Source organism: Eumetopias jubatus, unplaced genomic scaffold (assembly GCF_037043125.1).
Source record: "Eumetopias jubatus isolate StellerSeaLion01/CBP00866 unplaced genomic scaffold, mEumJub1_p1.0 scaffold_8, whole genome shotgun sequence".
Lineage (NCBI taxonomy): Eukaryota > Metazoa > Chordata > Mammalia > Carnivora > Otariidae > Eumetopias > Eumetopias jubatus.
Window position 1 is genome coordinate 37,747,245 of NW_028274814.1, and position 19,084 is coordinate 37,766,328.

Here is a 19,084-nt window from a genome sequence, read left to right on the forward strand (position 1 = left end):
GAAGAAAAGGTTCACAGTCATTCCTGGGAAAGGCGTTTGCCAGGGCCGCAAAGAATAAGTCAGATTTGGATATAGGCAGAAGGAGCCAAGGGGTCAGCAGAAGCAAGGCCACAGAGGCATAACTTGCCCGCCAAGCCTGGGAGACTCCAGGCGTTAGCAAATGCCCAGATCTGTTTTTAACATAAGGATAATTAGAACGGTTGACTGCGACAGCCATTCCCAAGTCACAAAAGGTGCCCTTGTTCTGCCCTGACTCCAGAGGATAGTAGGTAGAAACGGGCAAAGCTAGAGAAGTCAATTTTGTGTGAACCCAGACATCATAGGATGATCATGACATCAAGCATACACACAGCTTCTAGAGAGATTCACCAGTTAAAGTTTCTCCATGTCAAAAGTAAATGAGACTAGGGGTTCCTGGGGGGCTCAGTCCGTTAAGTGTCTGACTTCGGCTCTGGTGGTGATCTTGGGGTCCTGGGATCGAGTGCCACGTCAGGCTCCCTGCTCAGTGGGGAATCTGTTTGTTCCTCTCCCTCTCCCCCTGCCCCTCCCCCTGCTCAGACCCACACTTTCTCTCTCTCTTTCAAATAAATAAATGAAAATCTTAAAAAAAAAAAGTAAATGAGACTGAAGAAGTAACCTAACCAGCAGATGATGAAATAGCTCTTCTTTTCCCTAGGCTTCAGAGAAGTTCCTTAAACCAGTGCTTCCCAGATTTTTCCACCACAGTGTACCTACTTGCCATGCTTTATCTGCCCTGCCTTGTATGTTAGGGAACGACATTTCCCAGGCTCCCCTGCCCTCTAGCCAGTGGGAGGCACCACGGAAGCCTGGAGGGTGAGAAGAACGAAGAAGCCAGAGCGTTTATCTTCTTACAAAGGCCAAATGTCCTGCAAAGGCAGAGTCTCCTACATGACTCCATCTCTAGCTGGACATGTCTCCCTTCATGGTCCCAGCATTCCTCCCCGCCTAGCTCCCCTCCCTCCCAGCCAAACACCAGCAATCATCCCTGGCTTTAGGAGCCTGGGAACATCACCTGGTCCCTGCATCCTTCTAATCCTAGTGGGGGCAATGCTTTCTGCTCATCTCTCAGTTGACTTGTTTGACCCCTTGGTTCTTCCAACACCTGTGTAACCAGTTTCTTGCACTGGAGTGTCTATTTTCCTGATTGGATGCAGACTGATAGAGCAGAGAACACTGCTGCAATGGGGCAATTTCTTTGCTATATCATGGTTTGCTTAAAAAGCCATGTGAATTTTGCTTATATCCCAGAATATATCTGTGTTTATTTTAATATGAAAATAATGTTTCCCAGAAATTGCACTGTGAATTTGAAGCTCCAGAAAGATGCCTCACATTTGTTCTGTGGCACGATTTTTCCTACTCCTTCGTGTTCTGATAGGGAGCTCCCTATATAGTCACTGACCCCATGTATTAGTCTGCTTAAGCTACCACAACAAAATGCCACAGATTGGGTGGCTTAAATAACAGAAATTTATTGTCTCACAGTCCTGGAGCCTAGAAACCCAAGACGAGGTGCCAGCAGGGTTAGTTTCTGTGAGACCTCTCTTCTCGGCTTACAGACAGCTACCTTCTCTCTGTGTTGTCCATGGCTCTTTCTCTGAGCACGTGTACTCCTGGTGTCTTTTCCTCCTCTCATAAGGACACAAGTCCTTTGGCTTAGGGCCCACTCTTACGACTTTATTTAAACTTAATTATTTCTTTAAAGGCCCTATCTTCAAATACAGTCACATTGGAGGCTTTGGGCTTCAACATGTGAATTTTGGAAAATTCATGCCACAACACCAGCCTTGTAACTTTTTGGCAGAACTGCAAAGAACTCATCTCTCTTATGAAGATGATTATTCCAGCATTTCTAGGATTTTCACAATTCTAGTAGGCAGAGCCATTGTCTCCCAAAGGCCACTACTAAAAATGAAATTGCTACATAGGAGCTGAAGAATATCACGTCTAGTGTTCTCCTACTAGCTATTAGCAAATTACCACACCAAGAGAGTCATCCTGGGAAGAGAAAGTTTCATGGGGGTGGGGGTGGGGAGAATGGGGGTGAGCATGGAGCTGTTTGGGCAACAGATGGCAGGCTAGCTTGAGCTGGGGATGGGACAATGAAATATTCTCTTCTTTTTCTTCTCCAATTTTTTTTCCTCTACCCTTATTTTTTTGCCTCAGTTAACTCCTGCTGTAAGGAGTAGTGTACCTAAACAGGGAGAGAGCCTCACAGGTACTATTCCATAGGGGGAAGGTCCCACTTCTGCTTGCTCTGGGCACATGGTTACTGCCACACACCTGGCTGGGGCCATCTCTTTCCACCCAACAAACAGTTATGGGCTAGGGAGTGCTTATGTGCAGGGGCAGCTGACCGGGGGAAGCACTGGGTCCCGCCGTACAATGAACAAGAGTTCATGCTCTTGTGGAGATACTCAGCTCTCTCCTTAACTATTCTAATAGGGTTCAGCTTGCAGGTGGGGGTTTGGGGTTCGTTTAATTCAGAAGTTTAGAAAGTCAACAGAAAGATATGTTGAAGTCCTCCTATGAAATCAACCATATACACTTTTTTGGAAAAAGAAACCAAATTGAAAATAATAGAAAGTGAAAAAGGCAACGTTACCTTCTCACTGGGATGTTATTTAAAACCTTTAACCAGGGGCGACCAGGGCTAAGCTTCTTCTGGCCCAGCGTGCTTTGCTTGCCCCAGTCAGCTGCCCCTGCACCCTTTGTTCTTTTGTGCAGGCCACAACCACGACCAGACCGGTGACTTCTCAGGATTGATATCAATTGTGGAGACATCATTGCTTGTGGATTTTCTGCCTTCATCAATTATTTTTCGATTTCTGGCTCTTCCTGTTCCTAATTTCTATTGTAGAAATGCTAGAGAATTCTCTCATGCAAATGTATTTGGAATGAAGCTGTGGAGTGCAAGGGGTTTTTATAGGCCACCAGCTTTCAGGAGGATCTTCCTGAATCACATAGGAGCTTCCCTCTCATTCCATTGACTAGTTGCTGCTGCAAGGGTCAAATGCTGGGGGTTTTTTTTTTTGCAACCAAATGTCTCTGCTGTTTAACTGTTTTTGTGTATGCCCTAAATGTTGGAGCCGGGTCACCTGAGCTCTACCAGATTCACTAGCAGTAATTCCCTAGAAGTGGATCGCAGAAGTGGATCAAGAATTCCCCCCCCTTCCCCCGAGTGCCAAGTCTGATTTATACTCCCCGAATCTCCCTGATTTATTCTTGGATTTTTGTCTTTTATAGATTTTTTCTTTTGTATTTTTTTAAAAGATTGTATTTATTTATTTATCAGAGAGAGAAAGAGCGAGCATAAGCAGTGGGAGCAGCAGGCAGAGGGAGAAGCAGGCTTCCCGCTGAGCAGGGAGCCGGATGTGGGGCTCCATCCCAGGACCCTGGGACCATGACCTGAGCCGAAGGCAGACGCTTAACTGACTGAGCCACCCAGGTGTCCCTAAAGATTTTATTTTTAAGTAATCTCTACACCCAATGTGGGGCTCAAACTCACGACCCCGAGATCAAGAGTCACACACTCTCCCAACCGAGGCAGTCAGCTGCCCCAAGAATACTCTTGTATGGTATCTTTAGTCTAAGAGTTGTTATTCATCTCACCATCCATTTGTTTTTGCTGACACTAGGTGAATACAATTTTTAGAATTCAGTCCCTCAGTGGGAAGAAAAAGAGCTGACCAACACCCACAGCAAGCAGAGACTGAGAGCCAAGGTGACCCACTTCATTCCAATACCCCACTGGCCACTTGGCTGCTAAGCCCGGAGGTGGCAGGTGGTGTGATTTCACCTGGATACATATTGATTTTAGAGTATGGTCAGGCATAGGAAACTTCCAATGATCTTTGTTTCAAAAAATAAAACCAAACGAACCTAGGTGCGAACCTTAAAAAGCTTGTATTCAGCATTGTTTAGAAAGGGAAATTTTATAAACATGCATCTATGTGTGTATATATGACAGAAGTCAAATGTATATGTATATATTCTTGTCTTTACTTTTTCCTTTTTTGCAAAACTGCAGTTAAAATTTTATATCAGGCTTCTTTGGTTAGAAGCTAACGTGAGGGGGCGGAAAAAAGGAAGGGGAGAAGGCAGGGGTGTTGGAAGGACAGCTCACAGAATCAAAGGAAGAATTAAACCACCAGGCTTGGGAAGGACAGGAATTGGGCACTTGCGTGGATTTTAGGCTCTGGTTCCAACTTAGGTTCAGTCCCTGTGTTTCTGCTCAATATTTAAATTTCAAGGAGCGAATATCTGACTGGCTTGGGATCAGTGAAGTGCCCATCTGCATGGTAGGAGTGGGAAAGGGCCCCTGAGACTGACAGCCCCACTAAAATGAGATGAAAAGGGGTTGGGGGAGTGGGACTGTTCCCCGAAAGAAAGGACGCTGGGCAAACACAAAGAAAATCCCAGGGGTGCAGTACTGTGAGTACAGTTGGGGTGAGGCAGAGAGGGTGGCCAGCCAAGGAGACCAGAGGAGGCCTGCAAACAAGCTGACAGCTGCAAGTCGTTTGTAACTGAACTTGCAAGGCACAGAACAAACAGCTTCACCACTTTGTGGTGACTTTGGGAGCCCCAAGAAGAAAGACGGTAGCTATCTTTGCTTCTGTCCCCTGGGGAGGAAGTTTGGTTCAGTGATTGCTTGTTGAGATTGGACAGCTTGAGGCTATGGTTCTGCCTCTGGCTGTGAACGGGGCTCAAGGTGACTGTGGAACGGGGTAAAGACAAGGCCAGGGGCACCTGGGTGGCTCAGTCGTTAAGCGTCTGCCTTCAGCTGGGGTCATGATCCCAGGGTCCTTGGATAGAGCCCCGTGTCAGGCTCCCTGCTCCGCGGGAGGCCTGTGTCTTCTTCTGCCTGCTGCTCCCCCTGCTTGTGCTCTCTCTGTCAAATAAATAAGTAAAACCTTAAAAAAATTTTTTTTAAATTAATTTCACCTGATTCTTTTTTTTTTTAACCTGGTTAGTAGAAAACTTTAAATTACATATGTAGGGGTGCCTGGCTGGCTCAGTTGGCAGAGTGTATGACTCTTGATCTTGGGGTGGTGGATTTTGAGCCCCACATTGGGTGTAGAGACTACTGAAAAATAAAATCTTTTTTTTTTTTTAAGATTTTATTATTTGACAGAGAGACACAGCGAGAGAGGGAACACAAGCAGGGGGAGTGGCAGGCAGAGGGAGAAGCAGGCTCCCCGCAGAGCAGGGAGCCCAATGGGGGCTCGATCCCAGGACCCTGGGACCATGACCCGAGCCGATGGTAGACGCTTAACGACTGAGCCAAAGGCAGACACTTAACGACTGAGCCACCCAGGCGCCCCTGAAAAATAAAATCTTTAAAAGAAAAATAAATAAATAAATCGCATACGTGGTTCACATTCTATTTCCACTCAACAGCACTGTATTCTAACATCCTAGCTTGGCTTAGTAATGCAGGTTTGTTTTTTTATTCATCTCTCTGTAGACTCCTTGCCTTGCACAGAGCAGGTGCTCAATAAATTTTTGTTGGGCAAACTAATAAATTATTAAATTTATTCAAAGCAGTGTTTATGCCATATGTAGAGTTCTTTACTAGAAAGATAATAAGAATTAATAACTCATAGAGTCAGTACATATCTTTTGATCATTCAGTGCTAGTATGAGGGTTAAACTCTTCTCCCAATAGCAAGGCCACAGACTAGCAAACTTCTGTGCCCCTTGTTTTCTTCCCCCTGTGGCCCGTTTTTATTGTCCCTTTGAACTTGCTCTGCTTCCACAAAAAGACAATCCCAGCAAGGTTTAGACAGCTTAGCTGAAATGTGTGTTGTGTGGCAAATAAAGGTTTTTATGGAAACTGGAGAATCTCCATAAATGAGGCTGTTGAATTATCCGGATAGATGGGATTGTTTCCAAATCACTTTGTGGCCTGGGGAGATTGATTCCATGAACAGCCCAAGGCCACAAGGCTGTTCCCGGTAGGGCTGGAACGAAACTCTCAGACTCTTATCTGGGATCTTCTAAAATTTCACAGAGAAAAGAGAGGTTGTCTGGCAGGAACGCCCTCGGCTTTCCTCCCTGCCACATCTGTGCGTCACTCAGAGAAAGAAGGGGCGTCCTCACTCCTTTCCAGAGCTAATCTTCCCTCCTGCGCCCCATGCCTATCCCCTCCAACCCATCTGGGGGCTCGTTCCTACACTCCCCTGTCCCTGAAGTTTCCACTCTCCACTATGGCTTTCCTATCACCGTGCCCCAAACCTATCTGCCCTGAAAACCATTACCCTTCCTTAGTCCTGTGATCAACACCCCCTTCACGCTTGCCCCTACCGCCCCCTCTGTAAGCAGGTCCCACACCTCCTCTGCATATCCTGACTCCATCCTCTGCTGATATGACTCTTAAGGCTTTAGTTTCACATTGTCCTCTCTCCTGACACTGATCTCCAACTTCCTATTAGTCATTTCTACTTGGATATGCCACAGGGACCTAATGTTCAACATGCCTAAATGACACTCCTCAAATTCCCTCAGACCTACTGCCTTTCATCCGTACCCCCGTTTCATTTACTCACGGATGCTAGATTCGATCTTTTATTTCTCTTTCATTTTCACATGTAACCCTCCTCCCTCAGCCCCTTCTCTGCTGGTGGCTTTTACTTTCTTTGGCCTCTTCCAGAATCCATTTACTTATTGCACTTAGTACACTGGGTGCCAGGCCTTGTGCTAGGCTCTGGGGCTGTCATGGTAAACAAGACAGACAAGTTCCGGGCTTGCAGGCTCTGCAGCTAAACAGAGGTCACAGATGAGTCAGCAGGCAACCATAATCCAGAGCAACAAGTGCTTTGTTGGGGGATACACAGAGCATTGTGAAGACTGACAAGGTATCTAACCTTCTCCGGGGAGGTTAGTGAAGGCAATAGGAAGACAGTAAGTTAGACCTGTAGGAATTATCTAGGGGGAGGAGAATTTAAGGGTGTTGCCGGCATATGTGAAGGACCAGAGCCAAAAAGGACAGCAGGACACATTGGTGAATGAAAGGCGTTGCCTAGGACCCAAGCCTGAGCTACAGGTGGGGAGCGGATCTGACAGAACTGCTGGCCAGGTCACATCAAGTTCGTTGGGTGAGTTAAAGGGTTTGGAAGTCATTCCAAGAACAATCTTGAACATTCAAAGGGTTTGGGGCAGGGGAGGGGTGTGATAGGATTGGTGCGTGAGAAAGGCCGCTCTGGTCTCTCCTTAGTGTGGCAAACATCGGGGCGGGAGGCCAGAGCAGAGAGGAGGAGCTCCGGCTTGAGGTTGTTGCTCTAACCTAGGGAAGGGACAACGGTGAATGGTGGCCGTAACTAGGGCAAACAGCACACATCCATTCGTTTCTAATCTTGATTGACTTCTTGGGCACACGCTAGGTTGCAGGCGCTGGAGGAGATGCCAAGATGACTAAGCCTGTTTCCGGACTGAGGAAGCTCATTGTCTGGTAAGAAACAAATTATTATTCGTCAAGTAAATAAAGGATTGCAATGCAGTGTGATAGGTGCTATGACAGAGGTAAGGACAAATGCCCATGGGAGTCAGAGGTGGGCGGCCCAAGAGGCCTGCTAGGGGTGGCCACAGTTCTTTCCCTCCAGGGGAGGTGAGCTTTGCCTCCCCACCCTGGAAGAGGGTATTCTTACTTCACTCAGAAGTGAAGTGTGGTTGAAACTAGGCCCTTGTGCCCCAATTCTTGGGAGACTGAACTTTGTGAGGCCCAGGAGCCCAGGTGACACTCCCCGGGAAGGCCACCCCCAAGACTGCTAGGACGGGCTCCACAGAGACCATGCCAAGAAGCCAGTCCCGAGTCTAGAACTTCCCTGCCCTCACCCAGCGTGAATTTGTTCAAGAAAGTTTTAGTCCCAAAGGATTTGTTAATAAGGGTTTTACTGGGATCATTTCTCTCTTCTGCCTGCCCAGCTCCTATGCCTGATTCAAAACCACGTTCAAATTCTGCTCCATTGGTTCTCCCCTTTCGGCATAGAGCCACACCTAAGTCTTCACCATCCCCCCCAAACCTCCATTCATGAATCGGCATCGCCACAAACTACTTTGTCTGCTCCTCTGGAACACATTCATGGTAGGTGCCGAGTGAGCAGTGAGCGTGAGGGTCAATCGATTGGTCTTTCCCCCCTCATTCCAATCCTTAGCGACTTCTACCTTAGGATTTCCACAGCATTGTTTCCTCTGATACTCTGATGTGGGTTTGTTCGCGCACAGATAAGGTTTGTTTAATAGCAGCTGCAGCCCCCTTTTATGGCATCTCTTCCATCTACCTGCCATAGCGGGCTTTCAGAAATGCAAATCTGACACCATTACCCCCGTGCTTAAAATCTTGCATGATTGCCTATCTCCCAAGAGATGAACCGAAGCCCCAAGCATGGCATACAAGAATCTTTAGAAGAGGTTTCTTGGGCCCCTGGGTGGCTCAGTCGTTAAGCGTCTGCCTTCGGCTCAGGTCATGGTCCCGGGGTCCTGGGATCGAGCCCCGCATCGGGCTCCCTGCTCCGCAGGAAGCCTGCTTCTCCCTCTCCCACTCCCCCTGCTTGTGTTCCCTCTCTCGCTGTGTCTCTCTCTGTCAAATAAATAAATAAAATCTTAAAAAAATAAAACAAAAAATGAAAGAGTTTCCTTGCCAACGTTTCTGGCTGTATCCCCTGCTTTCCACAAGACTGAGCTTTTCCATAATAGACTGTGTCCTTGTCTCGGATGTTCTGCCTTGAAAGCTCTCCCCCATCACCTTGTCTGACTGACCTTTTATCTCCACCGTTCAGCATTTTGCTTCAAATGCCTTCTTTAGGGGTTCTCCCTTGACTCACTCACCCTCTCCATTTTGAAAAATCATACTATTAGACATATATAACCATATTGTTACTGTTTACATTTCTTTTCTCCATTAAATAGTAGACTCTTTAATGAAGACATTAAATAGTAAACTCTTTGAGGGTCTGTGTCTTTGGGACCACAGGATTTAGCTCAGCGCCTGGTTGGACATGCTTCGGAGGGTCTCAAGAAACAGAAAGAATGATCTTGAAGGATCTATGAGGCAATATTTTTGGTGGGGAGTTCAGGTATGTTCCTGGGTTCCTGGGCCTGAGGCTCAAACTCATCCCATGCTCAGTGTCCGTGTTCACTTTCCAGTGCCCCATTTGATCTTTACCGCTTCCTCCTACCCCCTCTGCCTTCTTGCCCAACTCCTCCTTTCTCTAAGATCTCTGGTTGCAAATTTCCTTTTTTTTTTTAATTTTTAAAAAAAAAATTTTGTTTATTCATTTGACACAGAGAGAGCACAAGGAGGGGGAGGAGCAGCAGAGGGAGAAGCAGGCTCCTCGCTGAGCAGGGAGCCTGATGCAGGGCTCAGTCCCAGGACCCTGGGATCATGACCTGAGGGGAAGGCAGACACTTAACGACCGAGCCACCCCGGCGCCCCAGGTTGCAAATTTCCTGATAAATGTATGTATACTAAGGTGTGGGTAACTAAGGTGTAAGGTGTATTTGTATTTCAGTAACAAGGTTGGGGGTGCCTGGCTGGCTGTTAGCAGAACCTGTGACTCTTGATCTTGGGGTCGTGAGTTCAAGGCCCATGTTGGGGGGAGTGTTTACTTAATTAAAAAAAATTTTTAGGGGCGCCTGGGCGGCTTAGTTGGGTAATGTCTGCCTTTGACCCAGGTTGTGATCTTGGGGTCCTGGGATCGAGCCCCATATCGGGCTCCCTGCTCGGCCAGGAGTCTGCTTCTCCCTCTCCTTCTGTATCTCCCCACACTCCCCTGCTCATGCTCTCTCTCTCTCTGTCTCTCAACTAAATATATAAAATCTTTAAAAAAATTTTTTGGGGTGTCCCCCAGTTTTTTTTTAAAATGAGGATAATTTTGGGGCACCTGGGTGGCTCAGTCAGTTAAGCGTCTGCCTTTGGCTCAGGTCATGATCCTGGGGTCCTGGGATCGAGCCCGGCATGGGGCTCCCTGCTCAGTGGGAAGCCTGCTTCTTCTCCCTCTTCCTCTGCCCCTCCCTCTCAACTCGTGCTCTCTAACACTCTCTCTCCCAAAAATAAATGAAATCTTTAAAAAAAATAAAAAAAATAAATGAGGATAATTTTTAAATTTTATTATTTCATTGGAGAATTCATTGCATCTTAGAGAAATCTTTTGTAGCTGGAGAATAAACCTTCCCTTTTTCTTCTTGCTGACAGCAGCCACGGAGAAGGAGGGCTCTTGGCTAAGAATTTATTGCAGTCTTACGAGAGCCGTAGTCTCCAGGCCTTTTTTTTTTTTTTGTACAGCTAAGGGAAGTGTATCTGAGATGTGTGGCCCAGCCCAGGGCCTGTGTCTTGTTACCAGATGGTCTGAAGGGGAGAGCGCGAGGGGGTGTGTGGGCAAAGAAGGAAAGGAACTACACACTGCCTGGCATGATAATGTGACTGGGCTGGCTCTGCAGAGAGACGGGTCTCCTGACATTTAGGCTACAGCCTCTGTGAAGGGCTTGTCCTCAAGCAGTGTAAGAGCATGTGTTTGGTGCGTCAGTAGCCTTGTTGGCAAGTGGGGAGAGGTGCCCGTACTCACGCTGAAAGCAAGATTGGAAAGGGGCCCCTGACTCAGAGGCCGACACCCACCTTGGACCTCACTGCAGGACCTAGAGCCCAGCATATGAGTAGGACTTGCAGGGTTAAATCACTGATTGTCCATAACCCGAGACGTGGACTGGTACTGTGGAGGGGAGGGCGTGATCCCTCCTGGGATGTGATCCAGCCTCTGGTCGGTCAGGGGTGGGGTTTTCTACGAGGTGGGATGGGGGAGTGGAATACAGAAGTATTTTGGCAAGGAGGAGCAGTCTTCGGGATAGGGAGTCAGGCAAGACTGAGGGTGTGCATATGACGCAGATTTCTGATTGTGAGCTGAGATGCTTGAAAGCCACGGTGCTGAAAGCAGCTGGTGCTGAACGGGGGCAGGCCTGGAGGCAGAATCTTAGGTCCCCTGTATAAGGTAGGCAAGTATACACTCCTTTTTATAGACGAGACACTGAGGAAGTTGTGAAGAAAGCAATCGCTGACCAAGCCTTGGCTAAGCACTGTGCCAGGTACTTTCTTGAGTTACTTGGTCTGCTTCTCAGGTGGCTCTGTGTGGCTGGGGTGGTACCCCATATTTAGAGCAGAAGAGTTTGGGTGACTTGCCCAAGGCCTCACAGTTCTCAGAGCTTCCTGGAGGAGTCTTTTGACTTCCTGGAGCAGTGTCCTTGGCTGCTCAGGGAAAAGCCTTTGAAGAGGGTATCGGGAAAATGACATGCTGAGTGCAGGTGAATGAATCTCTCGTGGTTACATTTTAGGCATCAGTGGAGGGAGGCAGAAATGCCTCGCCTCTCAAATCACACTTCAAAGGCAACAACAAAGCCTTAGAAGTAAAACCTGCACTGCATGGCTGGTTTGTGTGGGAGACAACTCCTGGGCTCTTTCTAGGCTGCACAGAAAGTACTGGGAACATTAACACGAGAGCAAAGGATTTCACTGAAGGTCACCTAGAAGTAGAGAACAAAGGAATAGTACTAAAAGGGTATCTTTACCCATAAATTTTTCCCAAATGGTGAGCAAGTGTTTATTGGGACCAATTATGTGGCTGCTACCATGATAATGGCTGTGGGGGAGTTAAAACCTACAAACCTTGAGCATTCGAGGCATTTAGAGCAGTGCACATGCGCGCACACACACATGCACGCACTATGAGCAGTCCTCTCTTGTGTGTGCCCGCACGCTCACACAGGCATGGAAGGGTCTGGATGGAAAGGGACGTGCGGTGAAGTGGCCAGCCAGTCAGGATGAAGGTGTAAAGGTTGGGATGTTTCCTGGGGGCAGACCTGTAATGCTGAAGAGAAGCGCTGCGAACCGTCATAGGGTTTGCCAACTGACGTTTCATCTGGTTGTAGTTAGCGGATGTCAGCTACGTTTCCAGCTCCCGTATCTGTGATAAGGCTAGGAAACTCTGGGAAAACGTACCAGTTTAGTGATAGCAGCAAAGAGGGGAATTAAATGAGTTTATTTATCTGGGAAATTCCGTGATTTATGAGATATCAAGGAAGCAGTGTCTCCCCGTAATGTTAGGAGCCTGGGAGTGTTGACTTCTAGTTTTCTTGACCAGCTCTGTCCTTGACATATAGGGTGACCTTAAGACCTTCTTCCTGCCTCATTCCCTTCATTTCCTGCTACTGCCCTTGCAGCTCAGTCGACCCTCTCCTTCGGGCTGACGTGCTCCCCACCTCCCGTGAGCTATGCTGTGTTCAGGGCTCAGCCTCTACCGATGCTGCCCTCCCCCTTCACACACACACGCGCACACACACGCATGCACGCACTATGAGCAGTCCTCTCTCTCTCCCCCTGGAATTGAGGCTGTTTCCCAAAGCGAAGGAGAAGGACATTGTGGATACTCAGCCATCATGTAACCTGTGTTGAGTATCCCTGTGCTCCTTATTTTAGTGTTCTATATACGTGCCCCTGTCAGCATCACATTCTGTTTTATCCACAGTGGACTGCAGCTGTCCAGAAGCTGGAGCAAACTTCGCTTCTGGCCTGGGCCCACAACCCACACAATGTCCTGTGCAATAAATATCAATTGGTTTATTAATGAAATTTATTGCCCATTTTGTAAAGTGGTGACCACAGTTGCCTACCAAGCAGTTTTAGATCATTAGGGGGAAAAGAGTCATATAAACATAAATTATTAACTTACGAAACAATTTCCTTTAAACAAAATCTGTAACTACTTTCCCTTTTGTGGTTTTTTGTATCACATGAATAAGCTTTACTATAACTTACACATACCCACGAATATAATATGATCAGAAAGTTTTGAGCAATCGGAGCACCTAAGCCTGACTTTGGAATTTTGTTTTCAAAATGAAAATACTTTTTTTTTCTGATTAAAGTAACTATTGGATTGGATCAAAGTTAGTAGTTTTTCTAGAAAAGAAACACAGTTTCTTTATGTTCTGGAGCCTGTTTTGAGTGCCGTTTTATGCACTGTACAAATGGTATACTTTATATTTTCTCTCTACTATATTTTTTCAACATGGTTTCAGGGAATATTTACACATTGTACATATTCTGTTCTTTAGTGATAATAAGTGCCATTTATCGAGCACAAAGTATGTGCCATGCATTTCACATTTATTGGCTCATTAATCCCTCCCAATAATCCGTGGGGGGAGGTTTCTCGATGGTATATTTGTGTCCCGCGTGAATTCTTTTTTTTTTAAGATTTTATTTATTTATTTGACAGAGAGAGTGCAAGCAACAGCACAAGCAGGGGGAGCTGCAGAGGGAGAGGGAGAAGCAGGCTCCCCGCTGAGTGGGGCTCATCCCAGGATCCTGGGATCATGACCTGAGCTGAAGGCAGACACTTAAATGACTGAGCCACCCAGGCACCCCTCCCGTGTGAATTCTTATCAAAAGGCCTCCACTTCACAAAAGGCTTTTAATCAGGTGGGTAAGATGACCACCAGGTGGATGTCAGGAAGCTTCCTTCTCCATCACCCCAGGGCTTACACGTTGGGCTCAGGAGCAAAAGGTCATGGTGGCAGGAAAATGAAGATCATGTATGGATGGTCTCAACAACATGGACTTCTTCTTACCAAGGCTGACCTGACCCCCGCCACTGCTGTGAGCCCAGTTTGCAGCAGCACACCAACTCTTTGTTATGGCTCTAGTCATTGGTGAGATCAGCCAGCTACCTGGTGACTGCTTTATTACATTAAACCCCTTCTGTCATCAAAAGGGTACCTCTAGGGACGCCTGGGTGGCTCAGTCGTTAAGGGTCTGTCTTTGGCTCAGGTCATGATCCCGGGATCCTGGGATCGAGCCCCACATTGGGTACCCTGCTCAGCGGGAAGTCTGCTTCTCCCTCTCCCACTCCCCCTGCTTGTGTTCCCTCTCTCACTGTGTCTCTCTCTGTCAAATAAATAAATAAAATCTTAAAAAAAAAGGTACTTCTATTTTGTCCTTTATCAGAATAAATGCTTATCCTAGATTGTGTCTGCTTTCCAGGATTCTGCTGATAAAAAATTGTGAAGTTAGGGGCGCCCGACTGGCTCAGTCGGTAGAGCATTTGACTCTTTATCTCAGGGTTGTAAGTTCAAGTCCTACATTGGGTGTAGAGGTGACTTAAAAATCTTAAAAATTGTGAAGATAATGAATGTCTTAAACATCTCCAAGGTGTCCCACAAACGTTTTACAGTGAAAGAAAGAAGTCGTACACTGCTGTCATAAGATTCAGTAGTTTTATCATGTGCCCCATTGTCAAGGAGTCATAGAATGGCAGTGTGCATGGGCTAGCAAAGACATAGCCCCTTCAGAGATTGGTGTGCTATACTGCAGGGTGGGGCTCATGCTCTGAGCCAATGACCAACACAAGGATCGGTCCTTCCCATAGCCAAAGTACACGGAGCTGGGCACCTGGCTGGCTCAGTCGGTACAGCATGTGACTCTTGATCTCATTCAGGGTCATGAGTTCAAGCTCCACGTTGGGTGTAGAGATTACTTTTAAAAAATGAACAATAGGGCGCCTGGGTGGCTCAGTTGGTTAAGCGACTGCCTTCGGCTCAGGTCATGATCCTGGAGTCCCGGGATCGAGTCCCACATCGGGCTCCCTGCTCAGCGGGAAGTCTGCTTCTCCCTCTGACCCTCTTCCTTCTCGTGCTCTCTATCTCTCATTCTCTCTCTCTCAAATAAATAAATAAAATCTTTTAAAAAAAATAAAAAATAAATAAAAATAAAAAATGAAAAATAGGGGCGCCTGGGTGGCTCAGTCATTAAGCGTCTGCCTTCGGCTCAGGTCATGATCCCAGAGTCCTGGGATCGAGTCCCGCATCGGGCTCCCTGCTCGGCGGGAAGCCTGCTTCTCCCTCTCCCACTCCCCCTGCTTGTGTTCCCTCTCTCACTGTATCTCTCTCTGTCAAATAAATAAATAAAATCTTTAAAAAAGACAAACCATGAGAGACGCTGGACTCTGAAAAACAAACTGAGGGTTCTAGAGGGGCGGAAGGTGGGGGGATGGGTTAGCCTGGTGATCGGTATTAAAGAGGGCACATCCTGCGTGGAGCACTGGGTGTTATGCACAAACAATGAATCATGGAACACTACATCAAAAATTAATGATGTAATGTATGGTGATTAACATAACAATAAAAAATTAAAAAAAAAAGAAAAATACACAGAACTACGAACCAGGAAATGAAAGTGGGCAAAATTATACCCAGTGACCCATTCACAAATTTCTTTGCTTCCTATCCCCACGTAATCTGTTCTTTGCTGGTTTTAGTGCCCATGGGAAGAGAACTTCCACAGGAGACATATTGAAATACACGCTCATATAGCTACCTAATGTTTTGTCTCCTTGTGTCATCAAGCAAACAGGAAAAAGGGGGAGTTGGAGTGGTGACTGGATCATTGATCCTTCCTTCCTTCAAGGGAAGTAGGATTGCTGCTAGACAATATAGCTAGGGAGGAGGGTATCTTCCACGTCCTGGAAAGTATTAAGTAGGAAGAGGGCTACATGTGGCTATTGGGCTATAAAAAGGGTAGGTTATAGCAGACTTGGGTCATTGCTTTGGCTGTCTACTTCCAAATGTCCATCCCACTTACAAGTCTTTCCCAGTGAAGGAGTCCTAGTGGCATAAAGGATCCTGTCTTCCACCGTGGAAGGCTAAACCAGCATTTCCTCTTCCCACAGGGAACATAAATTGGTTCAGCCCAATTCTTTGAATCTGGAGGGCATACCACAGAGATGTAGAAATGGTTACTGATAATTCACAGAGCCAAGTGTCCCCTAGAGGCCTCCTGGGGTTTATCAGGCAGACTGTTTCTGAGGTCAGTCCTGGCTAGGGTTCATGGGTATATGGACAGATCTGGGTTTTGCCCATTTTCCAAGCCTGGTTCTCCAGTTTTCCTGGAGATCACCTTTCAGTCAATTCCTTCTCTTCTTGAGTTATCCATAGTTGGTTCTACTGTTTTCAGTCAACAGCTCTGACCGGTATAGAGGGGAAGCAAGCACAAACATGAATCTACCTTTGGCGTCATGATTCAGGCTACACATGTCTTTTTTCTTCTTTCCTAAGCACTAAGTTTTCTTTACTTCCCTTTTGAATAGATAGTGGATAGAATAAATTCTTTAAAAATAAGAGAGCAGAGGGCACCTGGGTGGCTCAGTTGGTTAAGCGACTGCCTTCGGCTCAGGTCATGATCCTGGAGTCCCGGGATCGAGTCCCGCATCAGGCTCCCTGCTCGGCAGGGAGTCTGTTTCTCCCGCTGACCCTCCGCCCTCTCATGTGCTCGCTCTCTCTCTCATTCTCTCTCTCAAATAAATAAATAAAAAATCTTTTAAAAAAATAAATAAAAAATAAATAAAAATAAAAATAAGAAAGCAGAGAAGAAGCAAAACCTCAAGGCATGATAAAGAAAACATACTGATAACAAGCAATTTAACACATGTCTAATTATATCTTTCACTCAAACTGAGCAATAGATCTTAAACACCTCAAGACAATAGCAGAAACAACAAACAGAGAGAAAGGAGGGAATTATAGACTAAGAGCTGAAATTATTTTACCTCACCGGAAAATGGAGGCAGACCTTGGTTTTTGGTTCCACATGAAAGGAACTTGGGAGTTGCCACTTTATCCTAGCAATAAGTAAAAAGCTGAACAGGCTGAAGAATCAACAATTTTTCTTGGATCTGTAAGAGAGGGCAGGACACAGGACAAACTGCTGCCCCCAAGATTGGAAAGACAGACAAACAAATAGAGGAAGTCTCAAAGACTCAAAGCAGAAACTGGAAACCAGTGCTGGGGTAGGAAAGTCTGAACTATAATTGACGAATTGCTGGAGGCTCATGTGGACAAGTCTGAGAGTTAAAAACTCCAGGGGGACCCAGTAATGGGGGATCCCTGACAATATTGTGAGATTTGTCTCCAGGAGCCCTTCCAGATTCCCATAGTAAGGAAAGAAAATCCCCTTGGGCTTCCAGAAGGGGCAGGATGAAAGGAACCATTTTGAAATAGCCAGAACATTCTGTCCTTCTTAAGGAGGCCCGCCTTCAGGGGAAACTAGTTAACCTAAACCTAACCTGTTGTGGTGTTATTAGAGCCTAACTGACCTGGGGAAGGGAAATACCCAACCTCAGCCCACTGTAGTCATCCTGTCCCATTCACGAGGCTGGGGGGGAAGCCCTGAGAATCTTGTGAAGTTCACAGTGCAGGGACAGGCTTGCTAGAAGACTGACCTAATCATAGGACTGTAGAATGTTTCCCCTCCTTCCACGCCTCACCAACACATTACTACAGGCCTATTTACAGCAGTTCCTTTTACCCAGTATGTGTCCGGCTATCAAGAAAAAATTACAAGGCATACCCAAAAGCGAAAAACACAATTTGAAGAGCAAGCATCATTCAGGGAACTTATTCCCCAAAATGCTAGAGACAAAAACAACAGCAACACTGTAACAGAAATGAAGAATCCCTGTGGACATGGCTGAAGAAAGAATTTCTAAGTTAGGGGTTATAGTAATAGAATCCTTGGAAACTGAAAAACAAAGAGAACAGACTGAAAAAAGCAGAGCAGAATATCCAAGGACTATGGGACAGTAACAAAAGGTATACCAGAAGGAGAAGAAACAGAAAGGAATAGAAGAAAGATTTGAAACAATAACAACTGAGAATATCAGCCAAATTAATGTCAGACACCAAGTCACAGATCTAGGAAGCTCAAAATAGACGAAGTAGAATAAATGCCTAAAAACCACACCTAGGCACATCCTTTTTAAATTACAGAAAATCAAAGATAAAGTCCTGAAAGAAGACAGAGGGAAAAAACATCTTACCGATAGAGGAACGAAGATAAGAATTCTATCTGACTTCTCAGAAACCATGCAAATGAGAGTTGAGTGAAATATTTACGTGTTGGGAGAGAAAATAATCAACCTAGAATTCTGCACCCTGAGAAAGGGAACCAAATTTTTCTTTTAAAAAAGATTCCTGGGGCGCCTGGGTGACTCAGTTGGTTAAGCATCTGCCTTCGGCTCAGGTCATGATCCCAGGGATCGAGCCCCACGTCAAGCTCAAGCTCTCTGCTCAGTGGGAGCCTGCTTCTCTCTCTCCCTGCTGCTCCCCCTGCCTGTACTCTCTCTCTCTCTGTCAAATAAATAAATAAAATCTTTAAAAAAAAAAGATTCCTTTGAAGAAACTTCTTTTTGCTTTTTTCCTTCTTCTGCCTCCTGTGTTCTCCTTCCCATCATTTTTTTTTTAAGATTTTATTTTTAGGGCGCCTGGGTGGCTCAGTTGGTTAAGCAACTGCCTTCGGCTCAGGTCATGATCCTGGAGTCCCAGGATCGAGTCCCACATCGGGCTCCCTGCTCAGCAGGGAGTCTGCTTCTCCCTCTGACCCTCTTCCCTCTCGTGCTCTCTATCTCTCATTCTCTCTCTCTCAAATAAATAAATAAAATCTTTTAAAAAAAAGATTTTATTTTTGGGGTGCCTGGGTGGGTGGCTCAGTTGGTTAAGCATTTCCCTTCAGCTCAGGTCATGATCTCAGGGTCCTGGAATGGAGTCCCACATCAGGCTCCCTACCCGATGGGGAGTTCGCTTCTCCTCCTGTCCCTTCCCCTGCTCATGCACTCGTGCATGTGCTTTCTCTCTCTCAAATAAATAAATAAAATCTTTTTAAAAAGAAGATTTTATTTTTAGGTAATCTCTACACCCAACGTGGGGCTCCAACTCATGACCCTGAGATCAAGAGTCTACACTCCAGAGCCTGGGTGGCTCAGTTGGTTAAGCGACTGCCTTCAACTCAGGTCATGATCCTGGAGTCCCAGGATCGAGTCCCACATCGGGCTCCCTGCTCAGCGGGGAGTCTGCTTCTCCCTCTGACCCTCTTCCCTCTCATGCTTTCTATCTCTCATTCTCTCTCTCTCTCTCTCTCTCAAATAAATAAATAAAATCTTTAAAAAAAAAAAAAGAGTCTATGCTCCACTGACTGAGCCAGCCAGGCACCCCTCCTTCATCTAATCTCCTTTTCTCTCCATTTGTT